This window comes from Centroberyx gerrardi, chromosome 24, assembly GCF_048128805.1.
Source record: "Centroberyx gerrardi isolate f3 chromosome 24, fCenGer3.hap1.cur.20231027, whole genome shotgun sequence".
Classification (NCBI taxonomy): Eukaryota; Metazoa; Chordata; class Actinopteri; order Beryciformes; family Berycidae; genus Centroberyx; species Centroberyx gerrardi.
In genome coordinates, this window is record NC_136020.1 from 21,641,702 (window position 1) to 21,648,732 (window position 7,031).

The following is a 7,031-nucleotide window of genomic DNA, read 5'->3' on the forward strand; positions in this document are numbered from 1 at the left end:
TTGTCGCTGCCGACCAGCTGGTATCCCTCGCGGCACCAGAAGGCCAACACGGTGCCCACCGACACGCCGGTGCCGGTCTCCACGTAGAAGGAACCCCGGCGCGGCGGGAGGACGGAGACGCAGGACAGACCTGAGGACGGACAGAGGATGGAAGAATCGCATTATCTGTAACAGAGTAAAGTATCATTCTTTAGCCTCCTTTTTGTTTTTAAGATTATTTTTTTGGGGCATTTTTGCCTTGATTAGACAGTTCCAAGTAGAGAGACAGGAACGATTGGGAGATGGAGAGGGGGATGGAGAGGGGGATGGAGAGGGGGATGGAGAAGGGAGATGGAGAAGGGGATGGAGAGGGGGATGGAGAGGGGGATGGAGAGGGAGATGGAGAAGGGGATGGAGAGGGGGATGGAGAGGGGGATGGAGAAGGGAGATGGAGAGGGGGATGGAGAAGGGGATGGAGAGGGGGATGGAGAGGGGAATGGAGAAGGGAGATGAAGAGGGGGATGGAGAAGGGAGATGGAGAGGGAGATGGAGAGGGGAGATGGAGAGGGGGATGGAGAAGGGGATGGAGAGGGGGATAGAGAGGGAGATGGAGAAGGGGATGGAGAAGGGAGATAGAGAGGGGGATGGAGAGGGAGATGGAGAGGGGGATGGAGAAGTGAGATAGAGAGGGGGATGGAGAGGGAGATGGAGAAGGGGATGGAGAAGGGAGATAGAGAGGGGGATGGAGAGGGAGATGGAGAGGGGGATGGAGAAGGGAGATAGAGAGGGGGATGGAGAGGGAGATGGAGAAGGGGATGGAGAAGGGAGATAGAGAGGGGGATGGAGAGGGAGATGGAGAAGGGGATGGAGAGGGAGATGGAGAGGGGGATGGAGAGGGAGATGGAGAGGGGGATGGAGAAGGGAGATGGAGAGGGGGATGGAGAGGGGGATGGAGAGGGGGATGGAGAAGGGGATGGAGAAGGGAGATGGAGAGGGAGATGGAGAGGGGGATGGAGAGGGGGATGGAGAAGGAGATGGAGAGGGAGATGGAGAGGGGGATGGAGAGGGGGATGGAGAGGGGGATGGAGAAGGGGATGGAGAGGGGGATGGAGAGGGGGATGGAGAGGGGAATGGAGAAGGGAGATGAAGAGGGGGATGGAGAAGGGAGATGGAGAGGGGGATGGAGAGGGGGATGGAGAGGGGAATGGAGAAGGGAGATGAAGAGGGGGATGGAGAAGGGAGATGGAGAGGGGGATGGAGAGGGAGATGGAGAGGGGGATGGAGAGGGGGATGGAGAGGGGGATGGAGAGGGAGATGAGAGGGAGATGGAGAAGGGAGATGAAGAGGGGGATGGAGAAGGGAGATGGAGAGGGGGATGGAGAGGGGGATGGAGAGGGGAATGGAGAAGGGAGATGAGAGGGAGATGGAGAAGGGAGATGAAGAGGGGGATGGAGAAGGGAGATGGAGAGGGGGATGGAGAGGGGGATGGAGAGGGGAATGGAGAAGGGAGATGAAGAGGGGGATGGAGAAGGGAGATGGAGAGGGGGATGGAGAGGGAGATGGAGAGGGGGATGGAGAGGGGGATGGAGAGGGGGATGGAGAGGGAGATGAGAGGGAGATGGAGAAGGGAGATGGAGAGGGGGATGGAGAGGGAGATGGAGAGGGGGATGGAGAAGGGAGATGGAGAGGGGGATGGAGAAGGGAGATGGAGAGGGGGATGGAGAGGGGGATGGAGAGGGAGATGGAGAGGGGGATGGAGAGGGGGATGGAGAGGGGGATGGAGAGGGAGATGGAGAGGGGGATGACATGTGACAAAGGTTCTGGATTGGATATAACTTCACATCAAATCTCTCAAAACATCTAAAATCATCTTGAATCATGTCTCTTTCTCACTTTCCCGCTCCTTTTCTCCATCTTTCTTTCTTTCTTTCTGTCGCTGTTTCTCTCTTCCTCTTTATCTCTATTTTCATTCTCTCACTCCCTCTCTCTCCGCCTTTTTCCTCCTTCCTCCTCCTTCCTGTTGTGTGGGGAAGTGCTTAAAAGGAGCTTGAAATAAATAAATACATGAATAAATAAATAAAATGTTTGCAGTGTTTGACAGAATGCAAGTCAAAACGGAAAAGAAAACCAGTGTATTCTGGAAAAAAATGACTCAAAAAATAATGTGAACCTGTGATTTAAAGCAGTGGTTCTCAACGTGGGGTCCGGGGACCACCAGAGGGTCCTTGAGGGGGTTCCAGAGGGTCCCGAGCAAACTAATGAATTGTTAAACTTCAGCATTATTTCATTTACAAGTGTTTACAAGTTAACACAATTAGAGAATGTAGAAGAATGACTGTTTTGATCATAGTTTCTCTGTTATCTCTCTACCTACAATACAGACAGTCATGGGAATCTGGACAAAATCATATCTAATAATAAAAATATTCTCAGATTTGGGTCCGAGAGACAAAATCTCATTAAATGGGGGTTGTAATGTGGCTCTAATGTGGAATAAATTAGGGGTCCTTGATATGAAAAAGGTTGAGAATCACTGATTTAAAGCACTGCTGGTTGTTTAAAACGCAGTAGGGTTTAGGGAAATGTGGGAGAAATTTGTGTGGAGTTAAAATAGTGCTGTAAAAAGTCCTTGAAAGTCCTTGAATTTGATTTAACATTGTCTGTATGAACCCTGTATATAGAGAACATAATATATACATACATACAGTAGATACATAACACTCGACACTGCAAAATAAACCACAGTACAGCATAGTTTTCTCTCTCTCTCTCTCTCCTCTGTCTTGTCTAACTGAAGCGTCTCTTTTCTGTGCTGGGAAATTGAGATTAGCAGTTACATCGGACAGAGAGAGAAAGAGAGAGAGAGAGAGAGAGAGGAAGAGCTATTTTTATCTTCCGTATGCTACAATACGCAGATCACGCAGCCTCTGGGAGGTCCCGTGACACAGCAGCTATTGTTAGACCTGCTGCAGGGAGTTTGAAGCTCTCAGGATGTCTGCGGGACCGGCGGGCTCAGTGACAAAAAACACCCGGCGCTTTCTGACCAGGGTTTCACTTAAAGGGGAAATGAGTAAAGTGTGTAGATTCATTTCAGTCATCCAGGTAGCAAGATGTCCAAATAATAGAAACAGAATCCACTGGGTTTACAGTTTTTTTTTGATTGCCAAGACACATTTCTTGAAATTTTGCTCCATTTCCCAAAACTCTAAACACAAATGCATAACTGCACACTCATCTTCACAAACTTCAAACTTCCATGTCAAAACCAAACTCTCCACTCAAAACCATGTAATCTTACATCTAAACCAAACTTTGCCTTCAGACATCACACAAAAGCCATCAAACACACAGACACTACAAAACAGCCATTACACACTGGTGAGATCAATTCAAAACACTACCGTAAAAACCTGTTACTGCAATGAATAATGGTGCTTATGGTTTTCCCCCAGAACAACCTCTTTACATGATGAACACAATATAAAGACACAACTGTATACATTTTCAAAATTTTTAATTCCTCAATGCACTGTAGTAAAATAAACTGAAATTGAGTTAAAAAGTGAATGTACTGTAAAAATATGCAACTGATAAAGAACGTAGAATACAGTAAAATTATTTCCATGTATTTACCAATATAAACCAATGAAAAAAAAAAACAGTTTGTACATAAAGAAAGAAATCACATTATTCTGCCTCAGCATCCCGTCTCTGGTCTCTGGTCTGGGTCAGGCCAGAGATTCTCATCAACATCACATGACAAAACTGACCCATGGCCCTTTTATCTATCTATCCTGAGGTTCTGATTGGTGTGTGAACAATTTTGACTCTTAGTGTTTGCACCTGGGGAATTGTGTGTTACAGTAAAATGAAGAGGTGAAGACGAGAGGCTTCATCAGCACTAAGCAGAACTGATGAAGCCTTTTTTTTTGGAAATAAATAAGATTTTTACTGACTCAATGATAACTTGGTTGCCGGGTGCTGAGATTTCTGCCTTTTAAAAGTCACTTGATCTGTGTTGGGGAATCTACTTTTAAAGAGTAAGTAAACACCAAACTCAAATCTGTCCCAAGGCCTGACATCTAAAGGTAAAAAGCATGCTGCTGAAGTTGCCATCTGCTATTGGCTGATCTTTGGTGCCAGGTGATGTCACCTTCTATAGAGAACAACAGGTGGTGACATCACCCGGCACCAAAGATCAGCCAATAGCTGATGGCCGTTTCAGTAGCATGTTTTTTACCAGTAGATGTCAGGCTTTACACAGATTTAGATTGGGGGGTTTAGTTCCTCTTTAAACTATAATTTTCATTGGAAGAAGATGAACTCCAAGCCAAGAAATATAATTTTGTTAACTAGAAAAAATGGTAAACTGATGCCTGTGGGAAACGCTGGTCATGCCTCCAGTTGGACGCCTGACTCTCTTTCAATAAAAGTTGAAATATTTGCACAAACATGCTAAGCTTCATTTGTAATTTTTCATCTGGAATGACAAAACAAGAAGCGAGCGATGCGATGGTTTGAGTTTCCCAGCAGATCTTCATATCTTTCATCCTCACTGTAAGTATTAGAAACAGAGGAAAATGTTCCCCAGATACAAATCAAACTGGTCAGGGGAAAAGGAAAGGAAGACGATCACAAACCACATTTCAACAGTGAAAATCAGCAATATTCAATTCCATTTAACACTGAAATTGAAATTGAAATTGAATTCTGGCCATTGAAAAACCATATTAGCAGCATAACACCATACGCTTTTTCACTTTTCATTTTTTCACTTTTTTCCAATTCCAGTGTCAAATGGAACCGAATACCGCCGATATTCACTATTAAAATGTAGTTTATAATTGTTTTCCTTCCTTTGACCCTGAACACTATATACATAATTATAAACTACATTTCACTGGAGTTGCTGAAAATCAGTGGCATGCCCCTTTAAGGACACTGGGCAGTGAAAAAAACACGACTTTTAAAGAAAAACGAGCAGAGAAAGAAAATTACGGAGTGGAGTTAGACTGCTAATATGTTGTTTTAATGACGGACGGACAGAAGGGCATGATGCTGCTGTTTGCTGTGTGTGTGTGTGTGTGTGTGTGTGTGTGTGTGTGTGAGATGTCATCCCAGTAAGACCCTGCGAGCATGCAAGCTGCTCTCCGCTGATTAGGAACGACAGATGGGAGGATTTCTGCAGCGGTCGAGAGAGAGAGAGAGAGAGAGAGAGAGAGAGAGAGAGAGGATCCCGTGATCCTGTGTAAAGATGACAGCATCCTTCATCCTGCAGCTCTCTCTCTCTCTCTCTCTCACACACACACACACACACACACACACACACACACGCACACACACACAGAGGCACACACACCAGCCACGTGCGTAGCGGGTACAGTACAGGGAAACAAGGACAAGCTCGCTCTGTTTTTAAAGGGGAAACTAAAAGCCACTCTGTTTCCCCTAGAGACCTTTTACTGATGCTATCACTCTGTGTGTTTGTGTGTGTGTGTGTGTGTGTGTGCACACGTTTGTGTGTGTGTGTGTGTGTGTTCTCTTGCAGTGACAGGTATACCTCTGAGACATGTACATGAGCAGTGTATTACTGTCTCTCTCTCAAACAGACAGAGAGATTTGTGTTTTATTCTCTTCCTTTGGCTATTGTTTTGAACTCTCATGCTAGCAGAGCATGTTGAATTTAAGGTAATATTCCACAACGTTTTCATGTAAAGAAATGTCTGTATCGACAATTGATATAAGACAATAGTGTTCCAACCTGTAGAGAGTTTTCAGGTGACATAATGAACCCTCTGGCGGCCATCTTGGAGGTCCTCAGCTCTGTGAACAGCTGATTGTGTTTCTGTCTCAACAGAATTGAACAGACGGTTAATTTCTGTGTGTTTCTGACTGAACTGATCATTTCATCACTGATCCATCTGATTGATTTAGTGTTTAGATCATGTCAGCTTGTTAGCTAGCTAACCATAGTATCTGGTCAGCTAACATCACTGTCTTGTTGTTAACACATCTGATTAGCACACTAGCTAACGTAGCTAGTAGCGGCTAGCGTTAGCGTGTTCACATTAACATCAGTGTGTTTGCCGGCTAGTTAGCTAGCTAACAGTTTGTTCAGGTTAACTGAGCTGACTCTTCTCAAGCTACAACTCAGAGTGTTTTGGAGTAGAGACTAGGGCTAAAGACAAGACAGTTTACTGTGTCACAGTAACCAAATCCACCTTATCACACTATTCACTTTTACTGAGAACGTTACTGAATGATCTACAGCCACACCACAACAAGCTGACTCAGCTGCTCTCTGCTTCTAGCTGCTTGTTTTACATCATTAACTAACAGCCAATTCTCCCCTGGAGCTCTGGCGTTATATTTGGTTGTTTAGAGATTTGTGTTTCAACTCTATCTCCAGTTCATAAATCTTCTCCACTGTCTGTTCTAAACAGCCGGTGTCTGGTCGCTCTTTCCTGGGAAAAATCCTCTGCCGCACAGGAAGTGATGCGTTTTACCATTTTCCGGTTTGTTTGGAATCAACAGAAGAAGAAGAACTGGGTAGTTAGCATGAGCAGCGATAGCCACCATGACTGAACAGACAAAGAAAAGAGAAACTCAAACTGCATCAACAGAAAATCCAAGCTCCGCCCACGCTGTTTGATTGACAGGTGATCTCTACTGAAACACCACAGTGAGGCTGAGGGACAAAGATGGAGACAAAAAAAGAAAAAAAAACCCAACAGGATTTTGAGGATTACCACTGACTGGAACTGAATTGAATTGAAAACGAATTTAATTGGCGGGAGACAAAAAAAAAAAATAAAATAAATATAGAAAACGTAAAAAAAATGAAGAGAGAGAAAAGTGTGTTTTCCATCACAGCATATTGCGCTGAGTCATCATGGGAATTTAATCTGGAATGCAGCCGCTAAGCTTTGCTTGCTCACGCACACACACACACACACTCACACACACACACACACTGACGAATCACACACTCGTGCAGAGAGATGTACACACACACACACACTCATGGAGAAGCCTTTACCTCTATAAAGGCA

General features: G+C 45.0%; 1 pseudogene; it reads right to left on the reverse strand.

The window, feature by feature from the left end:
- Positions 1-7,031, reverse strand: part of LOC139931255 (uncharacterized) — a 26,678-nt pseudogene that overhangs the window by 8,652 nt on the left and 10,995 nt on the right.